This window comes from Portunus trituberculatus, chromosome 18 (genome assembly GCF_017591435.1).
Source record: "Portunus trituberculatus isolate SZX2019 chromosome 18, ASM1759143v1, whole genome shotgun sequence".
NCBI lineage: Eukaryota > Metazoa > Arthropoda > Malacostraca > Decapoda > Portunidae > Portunus > Portunus trituberculatus.
In genome coordinates, this window is record NC_059272.1 from 17,043,486 (window position 1) to 17,061,867 (window position 18,382).

At 44.2% G+C, this 18,382-nt stretch overlaps 1 long non-coding RNA gene across 1 annotated transcript in view; it reads right to left on the bottom strand.

Moving 5' to 3' along the window:
* Positions 1–15,128, bottom strand: part of LOC123505845 — a 41,618-nt gene extending 26,490 nt beyond the window's left edge. The window contains exon 1 of the long non-coding RNA XR_006675274.1: positions 14,998–15,128. This is a non-coding gene — a long non-coding RNA (uncharacterized LOC123505845). The remainder of the gene's footprint in view (positions 1–14,997) is intronic.
* Positions 15,129–18,382: the final 3,254 nt, after the last annotated feature.

Below are 18,382 nucleotides of genomic sequence, written 5' to 3' on the forward strand. Positions count from 1 at the left end.
GTTTCCCGGGAGCACAGTGCGTCAACAAACCTCTGATATTTTGTCAGAAGCCACGACTATGAGCCTTGAGTTATTTATTTACCTATTTATTTATTTATCTCTGTACATATACATCCTTCTTCGTCCACCACCTCGTCCATCTAGTGCGTCCACATAGTAGCAGTACTGAGTATTACTGCATGTGTGGCAACAGTCGCTTCCTCTTCACAAGTAATACATTATGACAAAAACGTTACAGATAAGCTTCCACCAACATGCCGCAGTGAAATATGAAGAAATAACAATTTCCTTCTCTACATTTCATATTACTCATCTGCAATATTTTTCTTTCAATCTAATATTTCATGTATTACATTTCCCTGAAGCACAATCAGCGGACACACACACACACACACACACACACACACACACACACACACACACACACACACACACACACAGAGAGAGACAGAGAGACAGTCTCTGAGAGACAGAGAGAGAGAGAGAGAGAGAGAGAGAGAGAGAGAGAGAGAGAGAGAGAGAGAGAGAGAGAGAGAGAGAGAGAGAGAGAGAGAGAGAGAGAGAGAGAGAGAGAGAGAGAGAGAGAGAGAGAGAGAGAGCGCAAGAAAACAGCTAGCATCCACATCCGTGTTTCCGCGTGAAAAAATGAAACAGTTGTTGTCTTATTCAAATAGTTTCCAAATTCAGCTTTATTATTATTTTCATCTTTTTGCATGCACCAGCCAACAGTTTCCTGACAATTCCTAAGTTATGACTTTTTTTTTTACTGGATTTTATTTGCTTACATTTGCTAAAAGTTTCATACTCTCGTGTCTTGTCGTATTCACTGCGTCTGTTTTGCATCACATATGTCAGTCTCTTTTCTCGCTTACTGTTCCTCGTCGAGTCATTTCGTGTTTCCATTTACTTCATGAAATAATGCGATTTTGCACGAAGACTACACCAACAAGAATATTTTCATCATTCTTACATGGAAAAGTCTCTCTCTTTATTATTGTAGTCAAAGCCAGTGGAGTTTCAAACATGTAAGAATACAAACGTCAAAACTGAGAGAAAACGGTATTAAAGACGTGAAATAAAAGAAAGAAAAGAGAGAATATGCAAATATGACTCTGAATATTCTCTCTCTCTCTCTCTCTCTCTCTCTCTCTCTCTCTCTCTCTCTCTCTCTCTCTCCTAAACACCTCACAGCAGCAGCGAAACGTGACACGATTAGATTATATTTTTTGGTAATTGGCGTTTATTACTTTGGCCTCGATTTGCTGGGTGTCAGCGGCGGTGATGGGATGTTTGTTCCATTTAGGTGTTGTCGCCACACGTGCATAACGCAGCGCGACGACCTGTCCACCTGTGCACCTCCTGGCAATTGTCGCGGCGGAGCGTTAATCAACACTGACGCTGATGGATCTGGCCGGATATTTTGTCTATATTGAGTTGGGCTCTTGCCGCGCTGGGGGATATCAATACTACCTTTGTGCCTTCCACGCATCGATGGTGTTTTATCATGCACAGTGCATTTCAGGTCTGTACTTTCACTGCTGAATGGTTACAGTCGCTGGTTTACTTGTTACTGTTTGAACGAACCCTCACACCACTGCATTCCTTGTTTGACGATTTTACTGAAATTGTGCAAATGTTTATTGATATATTTTTGTCTTCTGATGGTACTCTGTTTGCTACTCTTCCAATTTCACGAGGTCTCCGGTTCCTGGCACGAGTTAACACAATTTATCATATAAATGCAATACAACAAACCTTTTTTTAATATTCACAGAAGGCACAGTATGTAACAGGCAGTGTTGATGACATTAGCTACACCACGTCCAGCGAAAATGGAAACAGAACTGCAAAATAAACACACACAAAGGCTGCTACTCTGTCAAGGCTTAACACGCGGCTGATCCTCGACACTGGTGAGTCCGGCCATTGTGGAAACAATAGATGTTCTCTCGCCCTCACCAGAGGGAGGAGTGAGGAGAGACGCCCGCATCGCTACCTCATGCTCTCGTGCTCTGCCAAATGAATTGATACAAATACAAAGGCTGCTTTATTATTTTCCATCTCTTCAACCTTTACGTCACTGTCTACCACACAAGTAAATCAAGTGTTTTCATAAATTTTCCATCTATCAGTACTTTTGCTTCCTCGCCATAATTCCAGCGGGAGACTAATCACACCTAATGAATGCTAACTTATGCAAGGGAGAACACCTGATAAAGCTATTCATATTCATGGACGCGTGTTGCATCCACTGCCTGGTAACTGGGGCTAGTTGGTGGTGGTGGTGGTGAAAATGGCGAATATAAGACCAGTAACGCATTAGGAGACCCTTGTACCTTGTGACCCTTCAGATACTACAGTGGTCTCGCAGAGGAAGCTTTCCCGCCCTGCTTCTGAATGTGTCGAGGCGCCGGAGACATGACAGCCTCAGTGTGACCCTGAGATGTTGCCGCCAACCTCAGGCTGAGAGTTGTGACCAGCGAGGATTAATGGTTGATGTGAATAATACAGGTCTTAGGCTTCTGCTTCCTCTAGAGTTTAAACAATAATGTATTGTTACGCATGCACACCCATACGTACATAAACACACACACACACACACACACACACACACACACACATACCGCGTAGTGTAGTGGTTAGCGCGCTCGATTCACAATCGAGAGGGCCGGGTTCGAGTCCCGGACCGGCGAGGCAAATGGGCAGGCCTCTTAATGTGTGGCCCCTGTTCACCTGGCAGTAAATAGGTACGGGATATAACTGGAGGGGTTGTGGCCTCGCTTTCCCGGTGTGTGGAGTGTGTTGTGGTCTCAGTCCTACCCGAAGATCGGTCTATGAGCGTTCAGCTCGCTCCGTAATGGGGAAGATTGGCAGGGTGACCAGCAGGCGACCGAGATGAATTACACACACACACACCCACACACACACACACACACACACACACACACACATATATATATATATATATATATATATATATATATATATATATATATATATATATATATATATATATATATATATATATATAGCGCGTGGGCCATGCCGTAGTGATGGCCGTTTCCAACTCACACAGTCCCGAAGTGCAACACAAACTTTGGTTACTTTGTCACCTGAGTGTTTAATGCTAAACTCCGCAACTAACTTTCACGAATATGGATAGGAACGAACCATCGTACCCCACCATGGAGGTGGGCGATCTGGCACACACACACACACACACACACACACACACACACACACACACACACACACACACACACACACACACACACACACTCAATAAGCTTTGTAGCTTATCCTTATAAACGGATTACGTTTAATGAACAATCCATTAATACTTTTTTTTTACGTGGAGGCAGTAAGGGGCAACACAGCCGAGTGCAGGGGGGCCGCACTCCCCTCCTGGATTGCTGAGGCTCACTCTGACGCTTCCCGGAGCAACACGCACGACACACACCGGGGTGAATTAAGCGGCAATATCATGCTGAGCGGAGGAACGAGCGGCTGCAGCTTTAGCGACAAACCTCCTCTTGCGCCTGCTGTGGAAACCTCGTTGCCGAGTCCAAAACTTACAATCGTGTCTGTCGACGCATTGCCTTGCCTCACCTCGCCATGACAGCCCCTTATTCTTCTCACCTCCCTCATCATCTTTCCTCCTCGATCACTTCTGTATTCAATTCCTTTTCTATATTCCGTCACTCTTTCCTCGCCCGTCACCTGAATCCCATATTTCCTCGTGATCTCCCACCTCCGTGACAACTTCCAATCCTAACATCTACTGTACCACAACGCTAACCTTCGCTGACCCTTGACCACCTCTGTCTACCCACACACCTGAAACGCTTACGTGACACACACTTTCAAGTACAGCAACATCCTTGACACAAACCAGCACAGTGATACCCATAACACACATCCTTAAATACAGTAACTAATCAGATCCACAACCAAAGTGAATAATGGGTAACCCCCTTTTTTCCTTCTTTTTTATCTTAGCCACCACTGCCAAACTAGTGAAGGTATTCCCCATTTAGCCAGTTTGTTTTGCATAATGTCCATTTCGGCGTAAATGGAAGAGTATTAAATGACTTAGCGGCACGAGCGTTGAGCTAAATGGCTGCCGGTGTGTTGGATGTGCCGCGACTTATCAACTTGGAGGGAAAGTAGACCTCTCATACTATCAATAGTGTGACGGGTTGAAATAAATCCCTCTTCATTATTCTTTTCAATGTTTAGTCTTATTGATCTTATCCTTTCCTTTCGCTTTTGTATGTGTGATGATGATGAACTGAAGACTGACTGACTGATTGACTTATAGCATCGAAACTATAAGGTTATTAGCCATCGAACAGTGAAATAGTAAATAATCCGAATGGTGAGGAGAAGCAAAATGTGTACACGGAATCCTCGGGCAGCAGAGAGCGAGGGTGCACTAGTGCGTGGCGGAGGAGTGTAGTGTGTGGGCGTCCCTAGCGGCACACACGCGGCCTGGGGAGCTATCAGGAGAGCCATTATGACAACCCACAAAGGGAAGCGCCGCGGCCACCTATCAGGAAGATACGGCGGCCATAACCGGTGTCGTATAATTGATAATTGGGCAGGAAGGCGTCCCTCCATGTATCAAGGGCGAGGCCTCCTGTCAGGGCGGCTCGTTACTGGCGGCAGGACGAGTCACACCAGAGGGGAAGCAGCAACCTTGTTTGAAAGACATTTTTAGTACCGCTAAGGGCCCCGCACTGTGCCCGGTCCGTGTTAACGAGGGCTGGATCTACATGGTGGAAAAGCAAGCAAGCATTCCCCTGCTATTTGAATCTAAGAATCCTTGAGACCTGAATGTACGAGTACAGTTTGACAGCTTGACGGAGGTGGCTGTCTGACTTTCTGGCTCCTTGACTTCCTGGCGGTCTGGCTGCCTGGCTGTCTGGCTGTGACTTGCTCGACGCCCCCCATACCCCCTTCCATTCCGTTCTCTTCAAGTGTGACAACAAAGCCAAGTTTCAAGGTATTGCTCTGAGACGGTGTATTATGCGCTTTCATGAGTTGATTCCATTAGCGCTACAATTCCCGAGAACATTGCCTTTGGGAAACTAAAGCGGCTTTTTTAATTCATCTCTCAGCGCAAGACGTTAATCCCGCCATCAAATCCGCAGGGCGAGGACATCAAACGCCGCCTCAAAGAAAATACCCGCGTCTTGTACGATGGAAGAAGTGAAAAATGTCTCTCTCTACACTCTAGTGCCCCGGGAATATGACGTGTGGGTCCCTTCATCCACCTCCTGTGTGTGAGTGTGTGACTGAAGCAGCGAGTCTGATGCGGGATTTGCTTTAAAGGTAATGAGTATGCATGAGGCGAGCTTAGCGGAGCAGGATCACAGCGAGAAAGTGAAAGGTATTAACACTGGTATTTTCTGCTACTTATGCGACTACTACTACTACTACTGTTACTACTGCTACTGTTCTGCTTGTCTAGACGGAACGACTATTTCTCCTCCTCCTCCTCCTCCTCCTCCTCCACAAATGATATGACGCAGCTGGTCGATTTGCTACATCTCAACACCTCCTCCCCATCCGTGATTGTGATAAATGTTACACGTCTCTGCTCCTCCTCCTTCTCCTCCTCTTCCTCTTCCTACACCTCCTGTCTTTCCAGCCCTCGCGCCTATGCTACGGTATTGGAAAACAGAGAGTGAGGGAATGAGGGAGAGCTTTGCCTGGTGTTCCCTCGCTTTTCCTTGGACTTTGAGAGTAATGGATCAAGAAAGATGTGAAGATGCAGAGATGGTGCACTAGGGAGGGAGGGAGAAAGCTAAGCAAAGAGATAAAGGAAGAAAAGAAGAGAGAGAGAGAGAGAGAGAGAGAGAGAGAGAGAGAGAGAGAGAGAGAGAGAGAATGTGTATGCCAGTGAAGAAAGGAGGCAGAGTAAAAGGTAGAAAAGATCAGGAAAGTGAGTGGCAGGTGAAAATGTACGTTTAGTGAAGAGGGATACGTCTCTCTCTCTCTCTCTCTCTCTCTCTCTCTCTCTCTCTCTCTCTCTCTCTCTCTCTGTTCTTGGTGGAAGCACACGCTAGAAGGAAAATAAATCAAGGAATCTAGAGAAGAAAGATTATAACAACTAATTATCACTCCTCCTCCTCCTCCTCCTCCTCCTCCTTCTCCTCTCCTTTTTCCTCGTCAGTGACATCCTACAATGGCTGTCACTTCATCAATTATTCCTCGTCTGTATAATTTCTATAATGAATTCCAGGAAGAAGAAAAAGGTTTATCTTTATTTTCCTCTTTTTTCTGTTTGTTTGACTATCTTCTTTATTCATGTTCATTAGTTCAAGAATATGTGTTTATTGGTGTGATTGTTAGCACTTTACACAAGAGAGAGCGGCTTTTGTTTCTCTCTTTCCTCCTCCATTCCCTCCTTCCCTTCCTCCTCCTTCTCTTTTTCTTTCTTCTCCACTCTGACAATTCTTCACCTTCTCTCCACCAACCATGTTTCCACCCTTCCTCCACCACACACTCTAATTACCTTCCACGCTTCCTTCACCTAACCACCCACGATGCTTTCCACTATCTACCCACCTATCTTGCACTCTTCCCTCACAAAGCCATTCTACCCTCCAGCCTTCCACTACAACCTAACCTTCCTACATTCCACTCTTTCACCCAGTTGCCCATCTCTGCACCGTGCCTCCCCCCAGCCTTTCTCTGCCACCTAACCATCCTACCTTCCAGTCCTTAACCAAGCCACTCATCTCTGCACCGTGTCTTCCACCGCCCGCCCACTCTGTCTTCAACCCTTCCACCGCCCATTTATTATACTTTCTACCCTCCAGTCACAAAAGGGGACAAATTGAGTAATATAGAAGCATACAACGTTATCAAAAGGGAGACACGGATGAAAGCAAGTAATTACATAAATGAATTTTTTCTAACGCTTAGTACACTTTAAGTTGTTAGTGCTAAGTCAATAGAGAGCTTTAACTCATTCAGTACCAGGACGCGTTTCCTATTCATTCTGCTTACTATATGATGATTTTATACAGCTTCAGAAACGTATGTGGGGATTAAAATAGTGAAGACTGGCCATTAATGTCCTGACCTCCATAGACCCTTCCTAATGTCAAGGTTCTAGGTGGTTACACCCAAGATGAGCTTGGGTGGTGATATAGGCCCTAATATGGAATACCACTATAAAATAAAATTGCCTGCGCCACTAATGGGCGGAAGCTGAACAGCGCTTATCATACACTCTTCAAGAGTGCCGACAGGTGCTATAGGCCTTACCGTAAAATTTTTTTTTAAATAAAATAAATAAAATCGTCTAATCACAACCAAAACTCGTGGTAAAAATGCGTTTGAGTAGTAAAGGGGGTTAAAAGAAGGTTACTAGTGTTTATGAATGAGGATAACAGGTGAATATTGTAGGAAGGGTTTTTTTTTCTTTTTACTTCAACTATGTGCAAGTTTGTTGGATTTTTGCAGCTTCTTATGCATGTTTTCATGTTGCTTACTTTTTTTTTCAAACATGCCTTCGATTTACATAATCGGAATATTTAAGTCCTTTCGTGGTAATAGAAGGAGATTTGAGTTGGTAGGGTAAATTTTCATATCATTATCTTCTATACAAACCACAGCACTGCAACACCTACGACAAGCAACATAATTGAATATCAAACTGGAATCCATTGAAATTAGTAGATTATGACGCAATTAACCTGTAGAAGGGCAGTATACCAAAGCTGTACCGGGACACATAGTTAATCGAAACAATCAAACCTATAAATTGCAACACACAAGGAAAACAAATCAACTGAAGCACAATGAAACTAGCAATCCGGAACACATCTCAAATATTTCTGCCTTCGTGCATTTCCTCAACGACAAAATTACAACACTCCTATTTCACACACACACACACACACACACACACACACACACACACACACACACACACACGGCCCGGTAGCTCAGTGGTTAGAGCGCTGGCTTCACAAGCCAGATGACCGGGGTTCGATTCCCCGGCCGGGTGGAGATATTTGGGTGTGTCTCGTTTCACGTGTAGCCCCTGTTCACCTAGCAGTGAGTAGGTACGGGATGTAAATCGAGGAGTTGTGACCTTGTTGTCCCGGTGTGTGGTGTGTGCCTGGTCTCAGGCCTATCCGAAGATCGGAAACAATGAGCTCTGAGCTCGTTCCGTAGGGTAACGTCTGGCTGTCTCGTCAGAGACTGCAGCAGATCAAACAGTGAATTACACACACACACACACACACACACACACACACACACACACACACGCTTTCACTTGGAGAGTTGAACAATGAAATAAGTCACATCCAAGAATATACGTACATGCCCCTAATCAAACCTCGACACGTGTCTGCCTCCACCTGAGCCTCAGTACCTCTTCACTCACAAGAAGACTCGTTGTCACTTATAGAGAATGAGTGAGAGCGCCTTCCAACCCTCCATTCCTAATGATAATTATCCCTTTAGTACCATGACGTGTTTCCATGTTCATTGTACTTACTATTTGGAGATTTTATACAGCTTCAAAAAATAAAATAGTGAAGACTCTGGCCATTAATCTTCTGACCTTCATAGACCCTTCCTACAGTTAATAAAATGGTCTAATCGCACTTAAATCTCAAGGCAAAAATGTGTACTGAAGGAGTTAACAGTGATGATATGCGAAGTAAATAACAAAGATACAAACAGTAGCAAGTAGTATAATGTCCATCGTAAATTACAGCAGCAGTAACATAGGGAGAAGAGGAGGGCAGTCACTCACGGTAATTAGCCAAGTGCAGCCGTGACACGCAGCAAACTCAAAATACTACATGCAAACAGACGGATTTTTCTTTTCTATCTTACACTCAGCACAATTTTTTTTTTTTAGCCATTACGCTTGTGTGTGTGTGTGTGTGTGTGTGTGTGTGTGTTTCTAATTATAGGCAGGCCATAAAATGCTTACATTCAATAACCAGTGAACTATTTTTCTTTTTCATCAGGAGCATTTATCACTTCTTTGTTTCAAATATCCATTATCACTTTTATTTTCTTCCATCTTATGCTCCTCTTCCTCTTCCTTCTCTCCCTCCTCCTTCTCCTCTTCCTCCTTCTCTTGCTCCTCTTTCCCCTCCTTTTCTTTCCCATTCCCTCTTCTTCCTCCTCCTCCTCCTCCTCCTCCTCCTCCTCCTCCTCCTCCTCCTCTTCTTCTTCTTCTTCTGAAGCGTCTTCCTCTCATTATTCATTCACATCAAGGACTATATACATCCTCCTCAGATTCTCCATCCACATCATCATCTCCTCCTCCTCCTTCACCTTCACCACCTTCACCCTCTTTTCCTCCTCCTCTTCCTGCCACGCCCAGGTACATGATTCAGCTTGGGAATATTGTTGCCTCATGTAAGAGTCTTGTCACCTCACTCAAGCCACAGCTATCCGTTATGTCTCCCTGTCTATCTGTCTACCCGCCTGTCTGTCTGTCTGTCTGTTTAACTGGCTGAACGCGTGTGTGTGTATGTGTGTGTGTGTGTGTGTGTGTGTGTGTGTGTGTGTGTGTGTGTGTGTGTGTGTGTGTGTGTGTGTGTGTTTGCCTAATAAGTGTTCATACCTCCCCTTTGAGAAAAAAAAAGAAAGAAAAAAAACTTCAAAGATCTTTTCACTGGGTTTAATTAACATTTTGTTCGCTAATTTCTCAGCGTTTATTTATTTATTTTTTTCAGGCATCAGTTTGACTCAAAACTTTTATCAATATTGGAAAAGCGTAGGAGATTGTATTTCCCTCTCTCTCTCTCTCTCTCTCTCTCTCTCTCTCTCTCTCTCTCTCTCTCTCTCTCTCTCTCTCTCTCTGCTTGCTAATCTTGCTATCTCTTTACTTTTCCTCGCTCGTTTCCTACATATATCTTCTTCACTACTTAAACCCAGACACAAATCCGGTGTCATTCGTATCCAAAAAACGTGTGTGTGTGTGTGTGTGTGTGTGTGTGTGTGTGTGTGTGTGTGTGTGTGTGTGTGTGTGTGTGTGTTCGTTTACGTACGTCTATTAAATTAGTTCTAAAAGTTTTTTCTCAAATATTATACTCTTCAATAGCACTTCCTTCTTTTCGGTACCTCAAGACAAAAGGCATAGTGAAGCCTAGCACGGGAATCAGTGGGGTTTTGACCCGGTAATAATGGGCTAAATTAAACAGATAATTTACAAATGAGCGTTACCTCTGACTGGCAGGCAAGCAACGCGACACGAGACACGCGTCCCCGTAATAGAGCACACTGAGGGCCCGCCATCACACATCCAATGTCAACTGAGAGCACGGCAGCTGCAATGAATTCAATTAACATCCGCCGTGAACCAGCTAATGGCTGCAGCTCATTATATGTTCTGCAACGGTTATGATTAACTTTTTTTTTATGATTATACAGGAAGAGCAATTTCATTAAAATATCTGAGCAATGCATAACAGCCAACATTCTAGTGAAGGCAGACACCTCAGGAAAAGACAGGAACCAGATCTCATAAAGACAATTGTGATACATCATATGAAGAACATAAACTTGTGAACAGAAGGAAAAGATATTTAGGCCCATTTGACATACCAAACGCTATGTGTGTGTGTGTGTGTGTGTGTGTGTGTGTGTGTGTGTGTGTGTGTGTGTGTGTGTGTGTGTGTGTGTGTGTGTGTGTGTGTGTGTGTGTGTGTGTGGCGGTAAAGCAGGGAAGAGTGGGCGGTGCCTGCTGTGTAATGCCGCGGTGCACCCTTGCAGTTTACTGGTATGGGGCGCATTGCGTGTTACGGGTGACGCCGTCTCATTGTACAGCTACATAACTGCTCGCACAAGTACTAACGTCCTGAAAACTAACGCCTGGCCAATTAGAGCTTGTCGTTTTCCTGCTAACCAAAGCTTTTCTAAAACGACAACGCTGCAATTTACCAAACTATATTTTTCTCTCTTTATTTCCAGCAACAGTACTGCGAAAAACACCACGCTTTATTTTTCTTTTCCTAAAACACGGTAATCTCCCCCAAGCATTATGACTTTTCCATTCCTTATCAAATTCTACGAGAAAAATTTGTTTTTATCGGAGTTTACACGCTCACGTAATGCTTTTTTTTTTATTTGCAAAGCGCAAATGAAACTTCTAATAACTAGACACTGTTATTTGAGCAACTTTGTTCCAACTTACAGTGACCCTGCAATGGTATGTTTGGTCTTGCCCGACGACTGTGGCTCTAATTACTTATCTCAAATGACTCCGGTTGTCCCTCGTCCCAAAACCTTTATTATTCCAAGCTGTTGCGGAGAAAGAGATGGTCTTCATATATGTATATATATATATATATATATATATATATATATATATATATATATATATATATATATATATATATAAATCAACACTGAGCAAAAGTAAAGGAGTCTCCCCACACCAGCACGTCGCCTCGTAGACAACAGCTGCTTCCTACACGCACATGAAATCACATTCTCCTCAACAAAAATCAAATCAAAACACACACACAAAAAAAACCGAAATACTAAATGCACCGCCACTCGTATGGCAACACGTGCACACAGCTGAAGCAAAACGGAACTTTTAAATGCCTCTGGGACCTTTAACAAGTGACGCTTCACAACAGCACGCAGGTCGCCACGAGGCCAAGGCTGCTCAGGAGCACCTCGCTCAAGCGCAAAATGTCACTCATATTTACTCTCTGAATTCACCCGAAAAAAAAAAAAAATCTGCTATTCAACGAAATATAAATAAATGAGACACTCCAGCTATTTTTGGAGTGAATAAGACTGCATCATGTTTGAATTGGTTAGCTAAATGTACATTTTGTTGCGTTAATAAGGTTTAAACTGTAGAAAATATATCAGAATAATTTAGGCTAGTCTATAACGGAGTAACTTATCTAAACTTTTCTCCACACCTGCTCATCTCCCTCCACACCTGGTCATCTCCCTCCATACTTGCTCACATCCCTCCACACCAACTCACATCCCTCCACACTTAAGTCACCTCCCTCCACACCTACTCATATCCCTTCACACTAAATTCATTTTCCTTTACACCTACACCTCCCTCCACATCTCACAACCTTTCACACTTAAGTCATCTCCCTCCACATCTCCGTAACTCCCTCCCTATTCCAAGGTTAGAAGCGCAGAATGCAGGAAGATCGATTACGAAATACTGAAGTGAACCTGGCTAGCGTTTTATGAATATTCAGCGGCCACAAAATTGCCTGACGGGTCAACAAACACGCGGCCCCTGAACATTTTTGGCAGCGGGTTTCCAGGCCACGACACGTAATGAGGGCAGGGCGAAGCTTCATGGTGTGTTGTTGACTATGGAGGGATTGACTATAGTGTTGTTGGTGTGTGTGTGTGTGTGTCGCTTTCTGTCCGTCCTGAATTAACATTTTCCTATTTCTGTTCTTTTAATTTCCTGCTGGTTAGGATTCAGTTTGACGTTCACTGTTTTTTCGTGTGATCTTCGAATTATGTTAGAGAGAGAGAGAGAGAGAGAGAGAGAGAGAGAGAGAGAGAGAGAGAGAGAGAGAGAGAGAGAGAGAGAGAGAGAGTGTGTGTGTGTGTGTGTGTGTGTGTGTGTGTGTGTGTGTGTGTGTAATTCACTTCGGTCGCCTGCTGGTCATCCAGCCAGTCTTCCCCATTACGGAGTGAGCTCAGAGCTCATAGACCGATCTTCGGGTAGGACTGAAACCACAACACACTCCACACACCGGGAAAGCGAGGCCACAACCCCTCGAGATACATCCCGTACCTATTTACTGCTAGGTGAACAGGGGCCACACATTAAGAGGCTTACCCATTTGCCGCGCCGCGCCGGGACTCGAACCCGGCCCTCTCGATTGTGAGTCGAGCGTGCTAACCACTATACTCGTTTTCCTGTAAGACGGCAGAACCCCTCAAAATAAGCCCCTCCCACACCTTTTCCTGATTGGCAGGTCAGTAAATGAGGTCTAATCCTTCCCCTTCCTCCGCTTCTCTCTCTGAGACACACACACACACACACACACACACACACACACACACACACACACGTGTGTGTGTGTGTGTGTATTTACAACAGGTAATACACATGCACACACATGTGCTTGTGGCACATCACGTTATACAACATAATGTATGAAACGTAACTGAATGTGTGTGTGTGTGTGTGTGTGTGTGTGTGTGTGTGTGTGTGTGTGTGTGTGTGTGTGTGTGTGTGTGTGTGTGTGTGTGCGTGTGTCTGTGATAATATGAAGATTCAATTACATCCTCATGATTATAAGGATAGGATATAGATATATAATAGATATATGTATATACAGTACATGGTTTATGAAGAAACGTTACACGAATAATTATTATTTTTTTAATATTCATTTTGTTGGGAATAAGGAGTGGTGAGTGACCTGACACGGTGAATTCACCTGAGACACCTAGGCTGAGACAACTCTCTCTCTCTCTCTCTCTCTCTCTCTCTCTCTCTCTCTCTCTCTCTCTCTCTCTCTCTCTCTCTCTCTGTGTGTGTGTGTGTGTGTGTGTGTGTGTGTGTGTGTGTGTGTGAGAGAGAGAGAGAGAGAGAGAGAGAGAGAGAGAGAGAGAGAGAGATTACATTCTCATATAAGGAAAGGATATAATATAAATTTATCATAGATATATGTATGTACAGTACGTGGTTTATGAAGAATTGTTACACGAAAAGTTTTTTTTATTTTCAATATTCATTTAGTTAGGAAAAAGGAGTGGTGAGTGACTATAACAAGATGGTGAATAAAGCGCCAACAATGTCTTCCAAGAGAATGGAAATAATTCAATGGCTGGAAGACAACAATATTCCCCACCAGCAGGAACACACAAAAGTGGAGCTGTTGGAAGTGGTAAAACGTAACAAAGAAAAACAAATGTACGCTACAGACACTGTTGCGGAATTGCATGGACACAAAATTGTTAGATTGCCTCCATACCACTGTCAGTTGAACCCAATTGAACTGGTGTGGTCACAAGTTACGTGGTGTGTGTGTGTTTGCTCGTTGCTACTAAATTCACTCTTTCCCATGCTAATGCAGGCTTAATTTGCAAGCTAACTCGGCTCAGTGCATACCAACTCGTCCCACAATTATGGTGAATTAGCAAGACACTAAATTGTTGTTTCCTCATAAAAATAATGTACTTTCTTTTAACTCGTTCAAGGGAATACACACACACACACACACACACACACACACACACACACACACACACACACACGAGAGGACTTGCGCAACAAATGAAAAGTAGCAAACAAGCAGTCGCAAAATAAATGAGCTCGTTATGCGCTAACCAGTGGCACATTTCCACACTTTTCTCACTAAACACGAAACACAACATGTGCAGCACCTAACATAAAACTATCCCTGGTAACACAACATAACAGGGAAATTCGAAGGCAGCAAATAGACGGTGAAAGAGGTCATTAACTCTGAGGCAAACAGCGAATACTGTCTCACTGCGCATGGGTGACACACCACAAGCCCCGCCCTCCCACCCACCTCCGGCTCCGCTCCACACAGGGCTGCCAGGTGCGGAGAACTAAACCACATTTTCTATATTTCCATTACCCCGTCACTTACGCACTCGGTACAAAATAGATCTTTAGTGCATGAATCAAGCAAAATAGGTTTAAAAGATCAGTAATTAAAAAATGTCGATAGTGTGCAGAATAATAAAAGTTAGGGTAACGGTTGGGAGGTAAAGAAGCTATTTATGTACGAAAACTTCCCATCAATTCCTTCCTCAAATAAGTCATCAACACCTGAGTCCTACACTGCATGATCCAAGGAGCACCACTTATTCCTAAACTGGTTAATAAGAGACACAACTGATTGTTAGAGAAAGAGAAATAAGGAAAAGAAGGTTGGTTACTTGCTGCCTTCTCCCACTTTCCTTTACACGCCAATCCGGCAGGCTTATCTTTAAAAAAAAGATAAATTAATGCTCCACACACATCAAACTTACCTTAGTCCTCACATCCTGCTGCTTCATTGGTTCGTCACAGCTACACTCCTTCCTCGATATGACGATATACAGTCAGGATCAACTTTGAAAACACTTGAATGTGCCCACGGTCACTGAATGCTGTCACTGGTTGGCAGTGGCAGGCCGCAGGCGCAGCAGATTCCCATGCGCAGTCAGTGATGCCATGTGTGACTTCTTATCTTCGCTGGTGTATTTAAAAACCCACTAAATGTGTACGCTTAGCCACTCGGTATCATTAAAGTTTGCTACTGAAACTTCTTATGATTAAATGCACTAGATTTTTATGTGTTAAATCATTTAAATATTTAGAATATAAGGTAGAAAACGCCATCATGCCTTCCCGAACCCACTCATCGTTCCGTAAAAGAGAGAGAGAGAGAGAGAGAGAGAGAGAGATGCAAAAAAAAAGCCAGCTAATTGCGCTTGCTACAAGAAAAAAAAACTTGCAAAAGAACACGGTCAATTTAATTCCCGAAGTGTCCTAATTCTTCTTGCTCGGAGGAGTTCGACTGGCGCGAATGTGGAATAACTTGCACACGATGAAATGTTGGCGTTTCAAAGGAATGAAAGCGAGTTGTTACTAATTAGTTTGAGCAATGGTGGACGGAACTGGGATGTGGGTTTCTTATAATACAAAAGTTGTAGTAGTAGTAGTAGTAGTAGTAGTAGTAGTAGTAGTAGTAGTAGTAGTAGTAGTAGTAGTAGTAGTAGTAGTAGCAGTTGTGTTGTTGTTGTTGTTGTTGTTGTTGTTGTACTAGTAGTAGTAATAGTAGTAGTAATAGTAGTAGTAGTTGTTGTTGTTATAACAGTAGTATTCGTAGTCGTAGTCGTTGTCGTAGTACCCTGCACCTGCGGATTCCCCGCACACCGTAGCTTCAGCATCTACTAAGTACATCGTACCCGTAAAATCCACAACGTAACTTCCCTTCTCGTGAGTGTGGATCGACCTTTTTCGTATCCTTCAGTAATATCAGGGCTTGAGATGTGTTTGCTGCAGAATCCCAAGCTGTTGTTGCCGGAAGTACTGAGGTTTGTATGTCAAAAGGAAAAAACATGGTCTGTTTTGACGACGTTCCAAAACAAGGAGAGTTTTAATCAATTCAAATTTTCCACGTCAGACATTGCAAGGATCCAGGATTTATTGACGATATAGAATGGTGTCACCTATGCCTCAGACCTGTCTTACTGACAAAAGAAGACGTCAAAAAACTACATAGAAAACTGGTGGCAAGAAAACAGGATATTAATATTCAGTGGAGGCAGCCACGCCCGCCACGGGGATAACCTCGATCAAACAGCAGTAGTTGGCCTCGTCCCTCCGACAACACCGTCTGGAGCAAAGCCACGCGTCGCTCCTCTGGGCACCAAGAGGCTTAATTCAGGTTTCAAAGGCCTCCACTGTGCCGTTCAAAGCCGGCTTCCCTCCCAATCACAACATATTGTGTTCGTATGCACATAACATTACAGGTATCTGCATTTATTAATAACTGAAAATTTGACAAAAGATCCAGCGAGCGGCGGCCGTTGTTTTCTCTTCAGTTTTGCCGTGAAGCCTCGTCACTTTAGTGGCAAAACTTTTGTCCTTCATCATGCTCGTCCGCGCCTTCCGTCGCCTCGTGAGGAACAACCAGGATGACAGATATCGCAGGGCTGCCAGCGTGGGACGAGCAGGTGAGGCCGTGACCAGGAGCTTGTGTGGTGTCCTCAGTAGAAAAGAGACGAGTCATGTGGCAGCAAGAGTCACTGAGAAGTCCGGTCAGGTCCAGGGCGAGGCGCACAAGGGTCTCTATGCGGGGACAAGTTCAGGACACTATTGAATTTTGCTTGGGTGAGGGGAAGCGCGGCAGGAGGGAGGATTGCAGCCGCCCTTTGTCCTCAGCGCTCGAGGATCTTACTGAAGTTTCCGTAGTGTGGGCGACTTTCAAATTACGTGCAAGGGAGCGATGAATGCGGTCATTTGGCCCGCCACCAGGGGCGGCGTACTGCGGGCTTATAGAGGCATCGTGGGGGCCGTGTGGTGATTAGCGGCGGAGGTGAGGGTTCGAGTCCCAGTCTCCCCCAGACCCTTTGTACACTCACCAAGCGGCTCAAAATTAATCACCCATACATGATTCACTGCAGCAAACCTTCAATCACAATCTTCTCTGGCGGAAAATCGGGATATTAACCATTACTGCAGCGAGAAGAGAAAAATCACTCGGCAACAATGACGAAAGCTGTAATGATCCCCCAGATCCATCAGCCGTGATTTCATTTGGCTTTCCATGTGACTGCGCCTAGATACACCTGCCTACGCACCTCTGGTTTGCCCCAAGCAGCGATATCACAAACCCCAGATGAATTGACATGCACAAACCGAACAGAAATCAATATATAGACAAATGAATAACTTTATATTAAAACCTCCACAAAACTCAGTAATAAATGGGAATATGTAAGAGATTGTTACCATACAATATAAACATTTTGCAAAACACATCACTCTAAGCAGCTGTCCATGAGAGGAGAGGGAACAGATTCACGAACCAAGTGCAGAATATCCTAAGTGCATCAACTCTGGTAAACACACAGGAGGAAGGGGACCAAACCTTCCCCTTGGCAGTGTTCCGCGCTCCTCAATCTTGCAATTTGGCTGAAAACAAGGAGGGAGGTAGCCTTGTTTGGGGGGAGTAAGAGGAGATGAGAGGGTGGTGGTGGTTGAGGAAATGTAGGCCAGAGAGAGAGAGAGAGAGAGAATGTGTGTGTGTGTGTGTGTGTGTGTGTGTGTGTGTGTGTGTGTGTGTGTACCGAAGCACCTTTCCTTTCACCGAACCATCAGTAACCAACCAAACATTCAAGGCAGGTTCACGCAGTCAATGTCGGCCTCCTTTCCCTCGTCATAAGTTTATATTTGCAAGAGAATAACACGCAAACCATTACCTTCCTTCTACCCGCGAGCACTTCAGTCCCTGTGGCTCCTCAGTTGTCAGTCTTCGCCACCTCAGTAGCACACAGCATAGCAGCAATTGGTGGAGCTTTAAGAGAGTGCCTCATGCAACCAGCACCGCATCGATCTAAGAAAGGGAGCAGCAAGGCCTGAGAAACTGAGAAGCCCTGTCTTGGCTACTGAAAGGTGTTCACTGTTACTTGTGGCGCGTTCCGACACCGAGCATTCTGTCATCAGAGGACGTGCATCTTTTAAAGGGTATCTAAGGGAAATCACCTTTTTCACCTTGTCGAGTTGTTGGAGGAAAATTTATAATGGGATGTCTCTATGGGAAATGCTTTTTTCAAAAGGTATCCGAGGGGAATTATTTTCTTGTTTTGACTCCAATGGACATGTTAAGAAAATCAGGGGAATGTTGCCCTGGTAGGTGTCTCACAG